Raw genomic sequence first — 20,699 nt, forward strand, 5'->3', positions numbered from 1 at the left:
ATTACTTGCACAATAAATCGAAACACATATTCAACAAACTAAAAAGCACTAATTGCTTTCATAATTAATAACATTGCGGCAGATATTAGAATTTGCGAATTCTAGCTGTTGACCTTGCAAGACCTATCCATTTGAAATGAATTTCCATGATGGCACCAGTTTCAAGATAATATTTTGCAAAGCGTTAGACTAAATACATTGGCCTTCCAGTCACTTCTGTGCCTGAATGCATACAGAGCGTTTGATCAAAAAAGTAAGTGGAACAAGAACGCACTTTTACCGTGGCCTTGATGGCGCATATTTCCAAATTGCTGTCATTCTGGAAATTCATTCCAAGTAAACAGGCCTCTGAATCACAGAAGTCAAGGACTATAATTACATTATCTGCAGAAGGCGAATTTTGAAAATTCCGTAGAACTCAAAACCGGTCAACCAGGGGGTCTCATTGTCATAAAATTTAAGAAAATGGTTCGTAGGTAAGCGCCGCTGTGTACATTTGTAGTGTGCCACCCACCATCCACACAAACGCGTTGACGGTGTGGCCACCTGTAGCTCGATACCGCGGTGAGTAATACACATCCTTGGGCGTTGCAACCACAAGCTGCGATTGCAATGATTCAGTAAAGAATTGGGGATTTGTAGCGTTCTGCATCGTGAACGCACTAACGGTGTTAATGATTTGACGTCATCTACGAACAGGAAATAAGATCAGTTTTACTACATACTGAAAAAGGTTCTACAAAAGGTACTACATGCTGAAAACTAGGACGAGAGCTGCCTCGTCTACGTGTCATCGCTGAAGCTATTTCAGCATGCACTTCAACCGAGCAGCCCAACTTTCTGCGTTCGAGCGTACAGTTTTACTACCCCGCGCCGCCGCGGTATACCAGTGTAAAAACAAGCAGTTGATCGCTATAATAACCACAAAACATACCTGATACTATGCCGACAGCGTGAGATCGGGCTAAGCTATGTTGAAGTTCTCCATTTATTTCGTGCCGTCAGGGCGTAGAGGCAGCGCGTAAGAAGCGGGCATTAAGATCGAAGCGGGCAGTCGGGGCACTCACGAACTCCCGCCCCGCATTCCTAGTCGATATGTACCAGTTATGTTGTCTGTTTTCATGGCTAATACGCAGCTGAATATTATACGTTTCAGAAACATATTTGCGAATATAGTCGCGGTTAATATAGTACTCAATGGTAGCAGCTCAATTCTGCGGTAACCTACTTTGGTTCAGAAATGAAATAACCCTCACATTGCTTCCTGGTCAAGTTTTGCTTCTTTTTTTTGGCCAATTTATCTTTGTCGTTATAAGCTTGTATCCTTAGCTTGCACAGCCTAAAATTTAATTATAGGATTTTACGTGCCAAAACTACTTTTTGATCATGAGCCACGCCGTAGTGGAGGACTCCGGAAATTTCGACCACCTGGGGTTCTTTAACGTGCACCGAAATGCAAGTACACGGGTGTTTTCGCATTTCGCCCCCATCGAAATGCGGCCGCCGTGGCTGGGATTTGATCCCGCGGCCTCGTGCTCAGCGGCTATGGTGTTGGGCTGCTGAGCACGAGGCCGCGGGATCGAATCCCAGCCACGGCGGGCAGCTTGCACAGCCTGTGAACACTACACTGTGTCAAGATAAACCCTGCATGAAATTGAAGCTGTCACTTGTTTGGGGCACAAGAAGCACTTTAGCATATTACACGATGTACCTAATGAGAATAAACAGAAGTTTACAAATTGTATTCATGTTTAGAGCACTTAAAAAATCTTTTACTAAAGCTCCAATTCAAGTTGGCTCTTACGTATTCGCTGGATGCAAAATTGTTAATATGCCTTATACCTCCTTCACAATACTTAGTGCTGTTTTTATATTTGGGTAAACGACTGATGCGACGGTGCTGCCAAATCTAAAAATAAGAAGTAAAATTATGATGTTTTCATAATTTTTCTGATGAAACTATTATAAATATTTTACAGTAATTTACCTAAATGCAGATCAAATGTGAACGGAACACATGGAGTTTTAGACATCGAACTGTATAACATCTTGTATCAAGTTGAATATCGTTATGAAAAAGTGCCGCTAGTTTCATTTCTTTGCGTGCCCATAGTGAACGCATAGATTATATTTAAATAAATGTGGTTCCTATACCATTTTAATAGCACTCTTACGTTTTAATTTTATAAGCCCTTATACGCAGATAAAATATTGTTTACAGTAGCATTTAGTTGAACGCTTCAATGGTGAAGTCTTACTTTCTTCTTGAGGAGTCAATGAAATCCTGGTGCAGCGTCTGATAGAGCAGTGAACTCCACTTGTTTAAAAAAAAAAGAAGAATCTCCCTAGCTAATCAACCTTTCTTATAGAAACACCTCTACACCAACGCTGATTCAATATGGATCAAATCTCTGCAATTCCAACCGTTCTCTGTAATCAGTCTGCATTACTGTGTTTCACACAACAAACTCTTATATAAAAGCAGGAATTTCCTATTACAAAGGCGAGAAAAAAACTCTCCCGGCGAACTTTCGCTCATTTCTTTTTATACCAACCTCCATTTCCCTGCAAACAGTACCTAAACCACCCTTCGCGCACCTTCGCTGAGTTTGGTCGGCAACGAGTTCTCTGCGCTTGCATAAAGCATCTTCACAATACATCTCCGTTAGCTTCTGCCTCTTTCCAGAACCGATCGGAAGTACTTGCCTTAGATTTCGCAATATAAGCATAGACTGACACTACATGGAAGAAAAGATAATATAAATTTGGACGTAAAAAGACATCGTCAATACTTCCAAGCGAAACTTTATTTTTTAAAAAAATTGGCCGTGTTCACCGCACAACCGGGACCCCCGTGTGACTATTAACAGCGGTTTATCCAGTGTGTGCTTTAGGCGCCTAGTCATCTTCGTCCTCCTCGTCATTTTCGTCATCCTCGCAGAGGTCGCTGTCGTGAAGGGGTAGCACGACACCACATACGTCGTGAAACTGCTCGAGACAGTACAGGGGTACAAGGTCCTCCACTTCTTTCGACACCCATAGTGTGCATTCTGCAGAGCAAGAGAAAAAATAAAAAAATGTCTGACGATTAAGATACTGACGCGTGTGCTCGTTCATCTTTTTATTGTTTCACCGCTTTTCACCGTCTAACAAATTTTATCGCTCAGCGTGGGATGCACCCTCATCTATCGGAATTTTCTCGAATGTTATCGATGACTCCATCTGCTGTCGTCCCCGAAGCTTGTGCAATCTGATCGAAGGTAGCACGTGTGAGGTGGCAGCCTTGATTGCTCCCCAAAAAATTTGAGCTCTGAGTAATCACTCACATTCTGAGACCCTAACACCACCAGCTGACATAAACTTCAAGCTTAACGGCACCCAAATGCCTACAGTGCAAACAGCCCGAATGCTTGGACTCTATGTACAAGCGGATGGCAGGGCGAATCACATTGTTTGCATCCTAGAACAACACGCAGATCAAATAATGGCCATGATACGACGCAATAGTAATCGCCGATCCGCCCTCAAGGAACGCGATCTTCTTAGAATCAGAGGCATATTTCGTAAGCCGATTTACATACCACCGTAAATATCACCGGCTCATTCAATCACAAGAAAATAAAATCAACATCATCATACGGAAGGTAACAAAAGTAGCTTTGGGATTCCCTATCTACGCCTCAACTGAGCAGCTTTTCGCACTGGGAGTGCATAAAACTCTGAGTGACCTACTCGAGGCGGAACGTCCTAGTCAACTGCAACGACTTAGACTGAAGCACCTGGAAACGTACCTCCTTCGATGGCTTCGGTGCTCCCAGCATTACATTCCCCACCGAACTGCACGCGAACTACATGCCTAATGCAGCGAAACTAGCACCCCAAAGAGAACGGAAGAAGATGATAGGCCCGCATCAAATACCTTCATTAGCCATTGATTTCCAACCTCCAGGCACGGCCTACTGCAAGGACACTGCCTCAAACCAGAGAGGGTGGGTGGCTGTAGTTATAGATGACTAACGCAACATCACATCATCAGTCACCGTCCTTAACGCCAGCCCCAGTGAGGGTTAAGAGGTGGCTATAGCAACCGCCCCCTTCTCGCACATCCAAAACAACAATAGTCTCAACGCACACTTCATCATTAGGTGTTCGCAGGACGCCCGTAGGGCGTACCTACGGGGTACTAACCTGCACCACGCCACATACCGAATCTTAGCGCAAATCTCCGTTGCCACCACACCCCACAAAATTACGCTAACCTGCATACCTGGCCACGCGTCACTGCCGGGCAATCATCGCGCTCATGCGGCTGCCCGAGTACTTAAATGCAGGGCGGACCCGTGCAGTGGGACAGCAAACACAGACCGTAAATTCTGCAACACTAGACACACGACTGGAGGCACTAAGGATTATTATAGATGGAGCCGTTTCATATACAAGCTACCTCCGAGATCCTTTACCCGTGAAGAAGCTGTTTCTGTGATTCTCCCCAAAACAAGTTCCTCCCAGAACCTGCTGCTGATGTCTAGGCTGTGGCGCCTCACCAACGACTTTTCCAGTCATGGTGAAGTGTCAACACACACCCTATGGCATCAGTCCTCCAAACATACCCACTCTGACCTATCTGCAGTGGGAGGTCATCTCGTGTCACAGCGAACCTCTGGCACAGCGGGAGCACATCCAGTGGCCCTAAGACGTGGCACTGGCCGGGCCCTGGAATAGGGGCTCAGATCACGGTAATTAAACCCTGAATCAATGCTGTTTCTTTCTCTCGTTGGAATGCTACGAAAGCACGCAGCAGGTACTTTCAATAGAAAGCTTGACCTCAATTTCTTGACCGTAAATATTGTGAACCATACGGACGATGCCGACCACACTTTACCCACTCGTCATCGCGAGCCAGGTACTCAGTTGATTGACAGGCACAATTATTAGTGTCAGCAGGAGGGTGGAAAACAAACGTGCAGTAGCTTTGTACGACAGTTCACAGATGAGCATTGATACTCATTCTCCCAAGCTTTCAGTCTCCCTGGCCAAAGGGAAGGAAGACGACCCATAGGAGTGTTGTCTTCCATGCGTCGCCTCAAAAAAAAAACGTGCCTGCAAATTTTTGAGAAAGCGAAGTAGATTTTGTGCAAACATGATTTCAGCATGCGCATTTAGCATCCTCTTTAAAATGGCCCAGTGGTTTTAGCACACCGTGCGTCAGAATAATCTAGCCGTTATCGCCAAGTGATTGTAACGTAAAAATCGATTAATGGAAGCTAATATTTATGAGATATCTTCAATAAGACACCCATTATGAAGTCATTGCTTCGGCTATTCTTTCGGTAAAGCTATCAATTGGAAACGTGGCTCTCTTAGGTCATAATCTCATCTTTTGCTTTGGTTATATGTTAGTGCATCAACACGCTCACGTGCTTTAAAAGTGCTGACTCAATAAATCCGTATGTATTAGTCGACGAACATGGCCAAGAAATATTTAAGGATCTTAACACCGAATCATCTGTTGTTAACTTCCTAACCGTGAGTAACTCGCAGTAGTTTGTAATACTTGACAGGCATGCCTTCTGGGTCCTGGTTCTTGCAAACGCCTGTTCTACAATAAATTACAGGAAGTAATTACCGCCTGCAGGATTCCAGTTCAAGTATCCGTGCTGGATGCTCTATGTACATCCCTCTCAATCGTTAGACAACAGTGCAAAGAGAGGGAGCGTGTTCGAGCGATCTTTCCCGATCTAAACTTGAAAGCGTCATTTTTTCCAAGAGATATTGGTAGCTGATAATACACTCGAAAAGTGCCTGTTGTAGCAGCAAATTGGAAGCTATATTCGTAACTGAAAATTTTCCACGCTGTCAAAAAAATTAAGGCTGTGGTGCTCTGTTTGCTGAAACTATGCGATTATGAAGAACGCTGAAGTGGGGGACCCCGGATAAATTTTGACCACCTGTGCTTCTTTAACATGCTCCTAAATCTCAGTACACGAGTGTTTTTGTATCCAAATGTAGCCGCCACGACCCAAGCTGCAATTTAGAGCTCAGCCGCGCAACGCAATGGCCACTAAGCAATTACAGGATATAGAGAAAAAGAACAAGCTGAGACGTCTAAAAGCTTGACTGCTTCCCAGTTCTTGGAACAGCGTTTGTTACTATTGGCGACACCAAATCTGATAACCCACAACGGACCTTTTCAAGAGGTTCAAGTTAAAAAGTCGCACAAGATTATATGGTCAATTTCTGTTCTCACATATAAATTATGTCTTCTGCGTTATTAGAAATATCTTAGTTAGCTCCACAGAGTAGTCCAAGTATCTTTCCGGGACAGTGTATCAGATGAACTGAGCACTACTGCTCACTTCCCTCTTAAGCTTGTATGAGTCTCGGAAGGGGAACGGCTTGATCTCAATCGCCACCGAAACAGCAAATAGAGCTCTCAATGAATTCTGAAAAGTAATGTATCTTCTTTCGAAATATCTACGACGTCCATGGACATCCTGATTAATATATAAATTGCTGCAAACGAAAGCACGCTCTGTCCCTATATCATTGTATCTGTGCACGATTTCAAAGTTATGACCATACAAGAAAGTGTTACGCTGTCACTGATGATATCCAGGTAGAACACGTTGCGGGGCTAGTTGGTCCATAGCACCAACAGAGACAACACACTCATCATTAGTGGGCTGTCTCAGTTGGAGCTTCATTTTTCAGAGGATATTCAAGGCTTTCTCTTGGTTGTGCTACTGACCCTGGCGTGCGCCCTTATGTTTTTTAAAGCACATTGCTTGGTAATTTTTCTTTATTCTTTATGTTACTATTTTTGGTGGCACAATGCCACTAGTATTACGAAGAATAGCCAACTGGTGATTTAAAGGAAAGGGGCTCCACTAACTCAGGTTTGTAATATATGTATACAGTCCCAGCTATTTGGCACCGTAGATTAGCTAACAGTGTCACAACTGAGGATTTTCTGCCGGCTTTCTTGCTAAGAGAATCGTAAAACTTTTTTAAATTGCCAGTAACACCTTCCGCCCGCTTCGGAACTTCGACATGCTGCCTGATTCAGTTAAAAAAATACAGCATGAAACGCTTAATTCTGATGGAAATAAATGTTCCAATAATTATAAAATCCCAGATGCCAGAAATTTTACAAAAATAGATGACGTTGTATTCGAATTTCGTTCCTTCATTATACTGTACAGAACGTCCATTCACACACATTACACGCCCAGAAACTCACTTTCGCATTAGCTTTTTCTTGGTAAGCTTCATTGATTTTTTTTTACTTTTCTGTTATCATACAGCGGGCCTGCTAACTCCTATTTACTGACCAGCAAAGAATTTCGTTATCGTTGGGAACACAAAGATGACCACTTTGGCAAGTCCAAAACGTAGCTACTTCTTCCAATATTTATGCTTCGCTGTACTGGAAAAGCAATCATTGCTTGCCTTACCGGAATGCAGGAACATTCGGCCCTTAATGTTAGGGGCGGGAGCCCCATATGAGGAACCGTTCAATTCTTTTTTGTCCTGACTGTTAATAGTGTGACAGTCACATAAGTTTAGCTACAAAGGCAAAAAATAATTTGTTAGAACGCTGGATAGAGTGTCCTTTCACTCAGTCCTTACGGTCTCCGAAGTGCGGAACTTCCGTAACGGTGCAGTCTTTGTAGTCACTCCAAATTATATGCGCCACTTCCACCTTGTTGGAATCTGCAAAAAGGCGGCAATTGAAAACAAATATATTCGAAAATTGAAGTATAAAGAAATTTCTAATTGGTAACAGTTTAAAATGCACGGCTATACACAGAAGTAACAAGTGGTCTGCAATGATCGAATACGGAATGTCCAACTCTCGAGCCAACCTTTCGATAAAGGTATCTCTTATTGGAAGAGCAACAACTGATTTACTCTCCCATGGGCATATAACTAACACTGTCCTAATCCCCATCGGTAGTAGAATAACAGCGCGCTATGAGTACGGTCATACAAGTCTAAATAATAATAAAGGAAATGCTTATTTCTGACAGCAAGGGAAATTATTAGAAAGAGAGCGGGGAGGAAATTGTTTGAAGTTTCTTCAAGAAGAAGCTGCAAGATAAATGCAAAAGAATCTTCTCATGTAGGCAGGTGTTGCCCATCCATATTGGCTGTCTTCCCCAAACCCATGGAATTATGAAGAGAGAGGCTTTGCACAACAGTAAAACAAGCATTAAATAACATAAACACGTACCGTAGTCGTTAGAGTCGTGGATAAGTTTGCAATATGAAGGTAGACCTTTTAATCAAGAAAAAAAAACATGAACTAAAGATTTTCACAATGCTTGACTGCAATTACCGCAATAGAATATCACTAGTTCAAGTAGGCTTCGTGCGGTCGCCCCTTGTCAAAGGCAGTCCCACTGTAACTAATTATCACCAAACTTTGGGTCACTGGAGACGACGTGGATAACTTTCGTGGTGTCGGTGCCATGAACAAAGAAAAACGTCTTAGGCTTACGTAGAACAACCACAAGGGAGTAGCTGCACTTGAAAGGTCTGGGGCCATAGGACGTCAGACATATACAAGTGCAGCTACGGCCGTCTAGAGCATACTGACAGCGTTGCGCATATACATTGAGGGACACAGCAAGTGCGGGAGCTATAATATTGCTACGGGGTAGTATTCCCAATGACGAAGAGCCGAGTAGGAAGAAGACAAAGACGACGATTGGAAGCTAGCGCGGGCTGTTGCCTCTTGGTCAACTGCGGCGTATTGCCTTGTAAATATACTTGTACATAGCTTGTCGTCGGCGTCTTCCTACGTAACATATTTGGTGGAGGTGGACGTTCCCTGTACCTCGTCACGGAGCTTCGCAGTGGACGGTACGTCGAGCCTTCCTGCATGGCTCCCGGCGACGACAACCCGACTCCGCCGGCTCCGACACCTGCTGCCACTTCGACGACCTACATCACCCTCTCCGCTCCCCGTGATCCTGGCGTATTCTCGGCAAAAGATGGGGAAGACGTCGAGGACTGGATCAGCCTGTACGAACACGTCAGCCGCAATAACCGGTGGGACCCTACTATCATGCTCGCCAACGTCGTCTTTTACCTCGGTGGCACACCTCGAGTTTGGTATCGGACGCACGAAGATGAGCTGACCAGTTGGGATTCGCTTAAGCAAAAGCTTCGAGACTTGTTCGGCAACCCCTACGGTCACCAACTTGCCGCGCAGAAGGCGCTTTCCGGTCGTGTGCAGACGTCGACGGAGCCCTACGTCACGTACATTCAGGACGTCTTGGCTCTATGCCGCAAAGTTGACGCACACATGACTGAGTCCGACAAGGTCTCCCACATACTCAAAGGCATTGCCGATGACGCATTCAACTTGCTCGTATTTAACAACGTCGCGACGGTGGATGCCGTTATAAAAGAGTGCCGCCGCCTGGACTTCGCTAAAAGCCGACGTATCGACCAACAGTTTGCCCGTCTGCCCAACACCCCAGCGACATCTTCCTGTGCCGACGCTCCTCGTCCCAACAACACTGGCGATGTTACCAGGATTGTCCGGCGTGAGATCGAGGCCGCCTATCCGGCTGCGTTCGACTCCAGCCCCTCCCATGCACCTGCAGTCACTGTTTCCCTGATCCAGGCAGTTGTCCGCCAGGAGTTCGCCAACATGGGTATTCACGCCGTCTGCTCGGCCCATCGCCCTGATCCCCACCCGGCTTCTTCGATTCCACCCCGTCCTGCACCTTCTTACCCACCACGTTACCGCAACCCCTCTGAATGGCGCACTGCAGACGACAAGCCAATTTGTTTTCACTGCCATCGAATTGGGCACATTTCTCGGCACTGTCGCAGTCGCTGGCGTTCCCTGAACCAGTCTACATATACTGCCTACTCTCGACCCCCTGGTGGCCTTTCTCGTCCCTATGCTGCCCACTCAGATAATGCGGCCACCGATTCTCCTGCGCCGAACCGCCCTTATTCTCGTTCGCCTTCGCCCCAACGACGACAATCTCGCTCTCCCCAGCCCCGTCGTTCCTTTTCGCCGACTCCCTTCGGACGACGCTCCCAGCCGGAAAACTAGACGATGCAGCGCCTCGTCTAGAAAGTCCGCGACGTCAGTGGCGCAACTGGTAGGTAGAGCCCGCGTGATAGCGTATCGGGTGGCGTAATCAGTTGCGACGGCTACCCATTTGTTCCCAGAGGATGACGTGGGAAAGGGACCGAGGAGGTCTAATCCAACACGAAAAAACGGTTCCACAGGGACGGTAATCGGCTGGAGATGACCGGAAGGTAGCACCTGAGGCGTTTTCCGACGCTGGCAGGGATCACAGGCAGCAACATAGCGTCGGACGGAGCGAGCGAGACCAGGCCAATAGAAGCGGCGGCGGACGCGGTCGTACGTGCGGGTTACCCCAAGATGTCCTGCAGTGGGTGCGTCATGCATCTCAAAGAGCACAGTCTGTCGTAGATGTTTTGGCACGACAAGAAGAAGATCAGGGCCATCAGGGAGAAAGCTCCTTCGGTACAGAATGCCGCCCTGGAGGACATATCGGCGAACGGATGCGTCGGTAGGTGTAGAGCGCAGACGCTCGATGAGTACTCGCAGCGATAGGTCTCGGTACTGCTCATCGGCGATGTTAGCGAAGGCAGACACAGAGAAAATGCCGTCGGCGGTACTACTGTCGGCGTCGTCAGGCTCGTCTACCGGGTAGCGAGACAGGCAGTCAGCGTCCTTGTGTAGTCGGCCAGATTTCTAGGTTACAGAGAACGAATATTCTTGGAGGCGTAAGGCCCAGCGACCAAGTCTTCCTGAAGGGTCTTTCAATGAGCATAACCAACAAAGCGCGTGATGGTCTGTGATAACGGAAAAGGGTCGGCCATATAAGTATGGGCGGAACTTCGCAACCGCCCAAACTAGGGCCAGACACTCACGCTCAGTGATGGAATAGTTGCGCTCCGCGGGCGAGAGGAGCCTGCTGGCGTAAGCGATAACACGGTCGTGGCCACGCTGGCGTTGTGCCAGTACTGCGCCAATTCCGTGACCGCTGGCATCAGTACGGACTTCGGTAGGCGCAGAAGGATCGAAATGGGCCAGAACGGGAGGCGTTGTGAGAAGATCGATGAGAAGCGAGAATGCAGAGGCCTCGTTATCGCCCCACTGGAAAGGGGCGTCTTTTTTCAAAAGCTCGGTTAGTGGTCGTGCTATGGCCGCGAAATTTTTGACGAAACGGCGGAAGTACGAGCAAAAGCCGATGAAGCTGCGCACATCCTTGACACACTTCGGAACAGGGAAGTGCGTAACAGCATGGATCTTGCCTGGGTCCGGTTGCACTCCGTTCGCGTCAACGAGATGCCCAAGGACGGTAATCTGACGACGGCCGAATTGGCACTTCGATGCGTTGAGTTGCAGACCGGCTCGCCGAATAGCTTGTCGTCGGCGTCTTCCTACGTAACATATTAAAGGAAACCTTGAATAGAACGTGCCGACTAAAGATTTTCAAATGTATTCAAGGTACAATTCTTACACTTCCATTTTTACACAGGATCAATCAACACATCTTGATGTAATATACGAAGAATTTCTTTCGGCGCTGGCAGTTTACGGCTTTATGTTATGGAACCAAAGAAAAATTTCCAGAAATCTTCACGACCTTTCTCAGCGAGCATTGAACGAAAAATACAGGCACTGTGGCCTCGTTATGACACAGCCGAGCAAGAGTTGGGTTTGACAAGTATGATCATGAAGCGAGGAAATTAAGTTTATGCACCTTTGCCAACTGTACAGTTTGCGGCATCCGGCGTTGCCCCGGTGGTGCAGTGGAAACCAACATGCTTCCTGAAAGGCAACATTCGGCAATGAGCACCCATTTTCTGCAACGCCTAATACAGTTCATCTTTCAATAAAGTTCATATGCGTGAGCATGACCGTGAACTCTACGTGTCAGCGCTTCGAATGCTAAAAACTATCACTACATTGTGCTAAGCGTGCTACCATCAATCATGCTTTGCCTTCTTCATATGCGAAGGTATATTTTTAAAAATGCACGGAGAGAGAAGGGCTGTAAACATGAGTCAAGTATGGGCGCCTACAGCACTCATCGGTTGACTTTCCTTACCATATTTCCGTTCGATACCCTGCGGCGTGAAGTGATGACAGTGTAGATAGCTGCGACAACTTAATATAAAATGTCACAATGATAGATAGCCACCACAATTTTTTTTCCTTCCCCCTTTCCCATCATTGGCATTGCTGCTACTGCATCCGGTTCCATCACTCTCTCACCGGATATATAGAATGCCTCACGTCATAAAGCATTCACTTGTGTTGTGAACTCACCCGTATCTGTACGAGAGGAGCATTTAACAATGTGTAATGGCATCGACAATTATTATAGACCACCTGCTTAGTGGCTATGGTGTGGGACTGCCAAGTGCAAGGTCGCGGGATCGAATCCGGGTCGCGGCGGCCATATTTCGATGGGGTTGAAATGCGAAAACACTCGTGTAGTTACATTTGTGTGCACATTAAGAAACTTCAGATGGTCCATATTTCCTCCCCCACTACGGCGTGCCTCAAAATGAGATCGTGGTTTTGGCACGCAAAACCCCAAACATTTATTAGGGACCACCTTCATCCTTGTTATATCGCTGCGCTCGCGTCTCAGACTGTCTCGCGACCTGATTTAGTGTTTGCATATGGGAAAAGCTTCTAAACACTGCAGTCCATAAACTAAGACGGTGCAAGAAGTCATAGTTGTGACTTTCGCCGTGCAAATATAAAGTTAACATCACATAAGACTGCATTTGCACAGAATCAAACTAAACTAATTACACGATTCGCAAATAAGTGTATTCCACTTGCGGACTTAACTAAATCTTCCGTTCACCGGTATTCTAGATTCTGCATTACTTCTCAACCATCGTTTTCATCTTCTACCGTAAATTGGCATTCTGGGACTACACTTCTGTCAATGCTTTTTATCCGCCAGGCCGCGCCCTATAATCAGACTGTGCCGAAAACCTGTCCTTATATAGTAATATAAGAGGTCAGGGTAATAGAGGTCACGCGATAATAGAGGTCACGTAATTGTGATATCTTATGTCATGTGCAGAAATGTTATAAATATGACGCTAGATAACTTTTTCAAAATATTCGAGCATTTTTTAATATTGATAGCCTTAATCTCAAATATGCTCCTTTCCGTCGGCATACTTGATATTTTTCTCTGAAATGCAGGAATCTGCATAAACTGTGGGGCACTGATAGCAGGGAAAATGATTTATTGGATTCCATGTTGTTACATAAAAGCCTCTCAGGAAAAGTTTTCTATTAACATCGCGTTTTCATTCAACTTTATGACAATTGTAAGCGTTATTCACTCGTTTATATATTTTTTTTCACTTCCATTCGTTGGGCCGTAAAAGTGAATGTGTGTGACAGCAGCTCCTATTCGTATCACTGGAATTTCGCACGACTTTATGCGCACGAATTAATTTAGCTGCATCACGTACCACTCTACTTTTATATGCGCGTATAATTCGTGCTTTGTTTACTGTTATGCTGGACTAAAATATCAACAAAAAGAAAAAACAAGAAGATTTATACGACGCAATACCTTATAATAAATATTTCGTCAAATTCGCGTAGGGGGGCTTTAAGACTGCTCTGGTGCTGAACCTAAGCGTGTGCAAAGAACAGTTTGGCAAAAATATAAAGCGCGGCAAAATAATTTCGATTTCTAGTTTGTTTTCCCGTGTTAGCGTTTCATTCCAGCGTGACTCTGTGTAAGAGTATTGTTTGTGCTTTATATCCTTCGGTACTAGACAATAACTAGTGCTTCTAGAGACGATATCGATAAACAATACCTAGGCAACAATGTACAAGCTGCGATAGATGAAACGCAAGGTCTTGAGAAACAAATGTTTGTTTCAATCCCACTTACCTTACTATGCGCCATTCTATATCTAAAAGGTACTTCGTGGTACTAATGTTTCTGACCTGCCTCCTCAGCCGGAATCTTTTCAATCAAAATAAAAGCTGGCTGGTGTTGGAACTTTAACCGGAGCCGCCATCGCCATGGCCATAAGGTATGGCACCCTTAAGGTCGCAAAGGCAGGCATAGAGAAGTGACTGAACCACGCTACCCGCGATACCCGTTCCAGCTAGCGCTAGGAAAAAAAATTGACGTGCAGGCTTCGCCATGTATTCCCAATTTCCACCTCGTTTTCAGCACATCTCCGAAACGAGAGGCTATAGTGCTGCTTAAAAGGAGGCTGACTCATTGTCGTTATCGTCATCATGCCGTTGCCTCCACGCTCCTGGCGCCGTCGTGCAGGAATCGCCACGCAAAAGCTCGCATCACACACGTAATTGCTCGCCTTTCCTACACATGAGCCGCCTCATAATAGTTCGTGCAACCCTTGAGCAGGCTACATAGCTTTCCACAAAATGCTTCGCGCGAGATCTATTCCCCATCCTCCCCCCCCCCCCGCAAAAAGAAACAAAGAAAGCACGGAATCTCCAATTTTAGTTTATTGTGAAAGCTTAACTTACCCCAGATGACGAAACGGAGGCTACAAGTCGCTTTCTCGCTCTTTTTTTATATATGATAGCTGCTAGTTATTCAAAAATAGAAGCAGAGCTTTTTTTCCGGACACTGCGGAGCCCTCAAATGTTCAGGTGATTTTTATTAGGCCAGGGTATTGTTGAAATGTAGTACGATATCTTGCGCATCTCAACGGCAAAGGTAAGACTAACAAATTTTTCACAGGCAATATTAGGCCCAACTATGACGCCTTTGTAGCGTTTGAAATGACTAGGGTATTTGTTTTTGTTTATTTTTTTAGAAAAGGAGGGTTACGAAAGACTTACCTCTTGCCAGGACCATTATCCAATGACCACACATAGGTAACTGTCTTCGCCTCGGGGTGAAAGTGTTTGCGCTTCGCTGTCAAGCATTCAAAGATGGTATCATTGTCAGCGTCGGAAATGGCGACAACGTAAGGGAACGCCGCGAATACCTAGGAGTAAAGGAACGACATTTCAGGTATAGTGCCAACTGATAGATATTGGTGGTAGCCTGTGCATTTACGAAATGACGCCCTCCTCAGAAGATCTAAGGATGTGACGGAGTAGGCGCTACGCTCACGGTCTAATATTAAGGGTGACAGCTCCGCGGAGTATGTACGTCAGGTTTGTTGCATCGGGACATCTGCAAGCACTTTGATACCTATTCCCTGTAAAGTACTGTGCTGTGAAGACAGCACTCATAAAATAAAGAAACAAAGATAACTAAGATATCTACCTTCAAGAATTATGGCGCTGACCGATTCGGTCTAATTTCCTTCAGAACTTTTCATGTAATTGAAAACTGTCTTCTCGGTTACCAACCTAAGAGTTCATTGCAAGTGGCACCCACAATATCACACTCCACCTGGTCTGTACGCATCGCGGTTAAACGTGCAGTTATGTGCATTTTTCTTCGTACGTCACAAAAAAATACATAGAGAGAGGAGATATAGCATTTACTTGTACTCTGGGGACGTATTCTCGAACTGTCACTTTTGGCAATGCTATCTTACGTGTAACGTGGTGCTGAACAAGCGAATCAGCTTATTTGGTTTTGCTCAACCACGCAATCAGCACGCACTATACGTGATATTGTGGAAAGTGCTCCTCCAAGGATATGCCCCCTACCTTTGCTCGAATTTCCCAGAAAGGTTGCATTTTACGGTCCGTATAATTCGGTACGATACTTCGCTTTATTATTTGCTCAGTCTTTCGAAAATTGAAAATAAGCTTTAACTTACTTTAACTTAACTTTAGAGAAGCTGTAACCCTCTTAAAGCCTATAGTGCACGTCCCAGCCACTAGTGAAAACTCATATCCACGAGTATTCTTCGAAGTACGGAAAATGACGGAAGCGGCGAAATGGCTTCACAGCCGGCATGTTTTGAACATCACTCAACCGCAAAAGACCTGGCCAAAATTTAAAAAACAAGACATTTTTCTTAAAAAGTGGCCGGTGACATTACCAAGTCCTATATCCTACGATCGCCCCAATAAAATGCAACCTTTATGTCAAACTTCAGTATATAGAAAACAGCCATACAAGCGTAAATTTCTGTTATTCACATGCACAGAAAATCCTCCGTCACCGTATCCCCAGAGAGGCGTCGATAATGCATGATAGTCTCCTCTACCGGCTCATCACAGAAACGACTGAGGTCAATTGGCTGTCGTCATGTTTGTGCAGCGCTGTGTAATACAGCGATATATTTGGCCCTCAGAGCAAGGTTCGTTCTAGCGCAACGCACGACGACAAAAAAAGGTATACAACGATGACACGGTGCTGACTCTCAACTTCTATTTTATTTGAAGATAGCACATACTCACATTATATTATATATATATATATATATATATATATATATATATATATATATATATATATATATATATATATATATATATATAGGGTGTCCCAGCTAACTTGGACCAACGAGAGAGATAGCAAAGAGAGGAAAGGCAGGGAAACTATTTTTAACATACCCAAGAGCTGGTTGTTTCTTCCAAGAAAGAACAAAATCTCGCGAAATATGCGAAACACGAAATAGGTGCGCCCTCGGTGCGCCCTCGGCACGCCGCTACTCAAGCACCTACAAGCAACAATTGAAAGATACACGGCTGCATTCTTCTATAGCCGCATCGTACAATGCTGGGAAACGGCATGTTCTCTTGACGCCGCGACCATCACATAGCGTGACGCCCTGTATCGAGCTGCCGCCGCTAGTAACGCCGTGTATCCGTGGTTCTTCCCTGGGGAGAGATTAAGTAGCGGCGCGCGAGCGCCTATCTCTTGTTTTGGATGTTTCGCGCGCTTCTGTTTTTTCTCGAAAAAAACCAACGAGGCATAGCTGAGCAATAAACAAATGCTTGATTCCAAGGTTATTTGATGTGCCCAAAAACTTTGTAATTAATATGCTTGCGATTCCAGCAATAATTGCAAAGTTCACTAATTAAAAGTAATTAAGTAATACTTCGTGATGACACAAAAGCTGGCGGTAAGTACATACGACTACGCCTACTATGCAGTAGGCACGATTTCTCTAGAGCTCCTGGCTATTTTTCAAATCTTGCTCCAAGTTAGCTTGGACACCCTGCATATATATATATATATATATATATATATATATGGCGCTGCTACGGTGTTACCGCCGTCAGCCGTATTAAGTAATGTTTACTTTTGTTTTATTTTTGCTGTGTTGTTCCATTTTTTCAAGAAAATCATTTTCTTCTTTCTTTTCTGGGTGCTTTCAAAGTATTCTATCACACTAGTGCGGAAACAATCATTGCGGAACAAGTAGGAATAGATAAGCTGTCAAATTAGGGGTTTCCTAGATCGCTCTTGAAATGTCCCATCGAAATTTTTGTCCATAGGTTAATAATCGTGAAGTTGGTTAAATAATAATAAGTAGTTATGGTATAAGCGAAATGCAAAAAAAAATATCGTTTTTTGTTTAATTATGTAAAAAAAGAGATGAGGCGTACAGACAGGATGCAAGAGTAGAGAAGTGGACAACACGAACGCCGACTATCATCTGAAGGAAGCACTGAGACGAAAAAAGAAAGAAGATAAAAAACTCATCTGCGCAAGCTCGGAAATGGTATCACCAAGTGTCAGCCGGGTACATGTACCGGTCTACGTGAGAGATAACTGTTAAGGCACTTAATCTCTTCCTTATGTAAAGTAATCGAAGGCTGACTCACGCACGCACTTCCACCATTATAGATATGTCATGCCTCTACCATAAGACGCGTATCTTCATTCTTATGCCTGTACAATATCACGCATTCATCTAACTTTGGCGTGCGGTTGCAATCTCGGCAATGTAACGAAAGATTAGAAGGCGATCCGCCGGTTAACGACCTTTTATGTTCCATTAGCCTCCGATTGATACACCGTCCAGTTTGCCCTACATAGATCTGGCCACAGCTGAGGTGAATTTTACAAACCGCACCTATACGACAGTCAATAAAACTGTTGTTCTTATTGTGCTTCACTGGACAAATATCTGTTCTATTTTTGCCTTTTATCTGCTCCTTTTTCCTGTGTACGGCAGCGCATATATTACCTAGCTTATTGGGAGCAGCGAAAGCAACATTAACATCACATCGACTTGGAACTTTTTTAAGCCTGTCCGACACAGATTGAATGTACAGAATAGCCACTACTGTTTTTTTGCTATTACTGCTTTCTGTAATCACGTCCGTCTCCCTCGAAACCGACTTCTTTAGGTGCTCTGCCACAGGGGCCACTGCTATAGTAGGATAACCTACTTCTAATAGGCGCAGGACCTGCGCATTAAAACTTGCGCTCATTTTGTGCATGCAGGATCTGGTGAGAGAAGACTTAAGGCATGACATGGCAATTCCGTTTCTTACTACTTCGTAATGCTTGGATTGAAAGTTTAGCAACGGCTTCGAAGATCTTGGGGAGTACTGCCAACAAACGTGGTTTTGTTCGAAGACTTGGGAAATGTCAAGAAACTGAATTACGCGTCGCTGAGGAAATTCCTTGGTAAACCTTACTCCTCCTCCATGAAGTTTACATTGCTCACTTACTGAGGTAGCAGCGAGCGGAATCGAATTCTTCCCTATTGCAGAAAAGCAGGTAATAATCAACGTAACGAAATATCTTGATAACGCTATCACCTAAGGCTTTCTCTACGCAGCTGTCAACCTTACTCAGGTAAATATTGCTAAGAATAGGGGCAACCTTTGGGCCAATACAAATGCCTGATTTCTGCAGAAAAACACCATCTCTCCACGCAATCAGCGTCGACTTCAAGTATATAGGAATAATTTTTTTTGAAAGAATTCCGTACATTCATTCAGTGTCGGACAGGCTTAAAATTGTTCCAAGTAGATAGGATGTTAATGTTGCTTTCACTGCTCCCAATAAGCTAGGTAAGATATGCGCTGCCGTACAGAGGAAAAAGGAGCATGTAAAAGGCAAAAAAAGAACAGATATTTGTCCAGTGAAGTGCAATAAGAACAACAGTTTTACTGACTGTCGTGTGGGTGTGGTTTATAAAATTCCTCTTAGCTGTGGCCAGTTCTACGCAGGGCCAACGGGACTGTGTATCAATCAGAGGCTAACGGAACATAAAAGGTTGTTAACCGCTGGATCTGCTTATAATCTTTCCCTACATTGCCAGGATTCTAACTGCACGACAGAGTTAGATGAATGCACGATATCGTACAGGCATAAGAATGAAGATACGCGTCTTATGCTAGAGGCATGGCATATCTATAATGGTGGAAGTGCGTGCGTTAGTCAGCCTTCGATTACTTTACATAAGGAAGAGATTAAGTGCCTTAACAGTTCTCTCTCACGTAGACCGGTACATGTACCCGACTGACACCATTCCCGAGCTTGCGCAGATGAGTTTTGTGTCTTCTTTCTTTTTTCGTCTCAGTGCTCCCTTCAGTTGATAGTCGACGTTCGTGTTGTCCACTTCTCTACTCTTGTGTCCTGTCTGCACGCCTCACCTCTTTTTTGCATAATGAATCCTTACCAACTAGCTCAGCTTTCTGTCGTTCTAAGTTTTCGTTTCATACGTGCAGCATCCATTTGGTTGCGTCCACCTAAGTCGTCACGCTTTTAAACCTTGGCTAAAGCTTGCTGGGACACCCAATGTGTTCAGATAGTCACCTCATAACGCATACTCAGACGCGCGTCGGCTTTGCGGTGACGCAGCTAGATGCCGCAGCATGTGCACGGGGCAGCAAGCTAGACTAGACGGCTTGCAGTACACGCCTCATTTGTAAGGCATTGAGCAGGTGTCAAAACGATGGGTAGCTTAGTTACCTAAATGCTAATCGCATAAGGCCAACGAAGAACCTGAGATCGTTTGCGTCCGAATGTATTTCTCTCTTTACCTTATGAAATTCTGCATTTATATCTCACGGATGGCAACAGCGATTGTGTGTGCCCCTATACGGGATAGGACATTTGCTGTTATTCCGAGTATTTCATTTGGAGAAATAAATATTCCAAGGTTGAACTCATAAAACAAGTGGTGAACTAGTCTTAAGGCACTCAGCAAATCATATCCTCATGAACGTATATATTCTACGGCCGCTGCACAAACATTCTTCCGGTAGAACGCTCTTTTTTTTTGCGAAAACGCCTGCCTGTGCTTCTTAACACCAGGCGCCGATAAAGAAAGAAAACATATCGCAAATGCGTTTTAAGTACTTAAGTAAGTATAAGATATATCGTTTATCTGTTATAGTGAAACGTTTTTCAATTTAGTCAGCATCAGATTAACTTCATAAACCACTTGTAAAAAAGACATGTTATAATATTTACTGTGACTTAAAGTAGGTCCCACATCTTCCTACAGCGAGAGAGAGAGAGAGAGAGAGAGAGACAAAAGGGGAGGAAAGACAGGGAGGCTAGCCAGTCTAAGTACCGGTGGGCTACCGTGTGCTAAGGGAAGGAGTGAAGGGAATAAAGCTAAAATTTTTAAAAATGAGAAAAATTGACATCTCCTACAACTTTCTTTACAAGTACGTTAGGCAGATCCAGCATTCTTTATGGAAGTCGTCCTACGTTTCTTGTTGATTTTCCAATGGCTCACGTTTAGATACGTCGGGCATAAGAACGCTGAACCACAAAATTCATGTTCCCCTTATG

General features: G+C 44.6%; 1 long non-coding RNA gene across 1 annotated transcript; it reads right to left on the reverse strand.

The window, feature by feature from the left end:
- Window positions 1-2,869: 2,869 nt before the first annotated feature.
- LOC142584217 (uncharacterized) lies at window positions 2,870-11,832 on the reverse strand. Its single transcript, XR_012828727.1, has 3 exons — window positions 11,763-11,832; window positions 7,630-7,713; window positions 2,870-3,050 (listed from the first exon to the last, which is right to left on the reverse strand). It is a non-coding gene; the product is annotated as an uncharacterized LOC142584217 (long non-coding RNA).
- Between the last annotated feature and the right edge of the window lie 8,867 nt (window positions 11,833-20,699).

Source organism: Dermacentor variabilis, chromosome 6, assembly GCF_050947875.1.
Source record: "Dermacentor variabilis isolate Ectoservices chromosome 6, ASM5094787v1, whole genome shotgun sequence".
Classification (NCBI taxonomy): Eukaryota; Metazoa; Arthropoda; class Arachnida; order Ixodida; family Ixodidae; genus Dermacentor; species Dermacentor variabilis.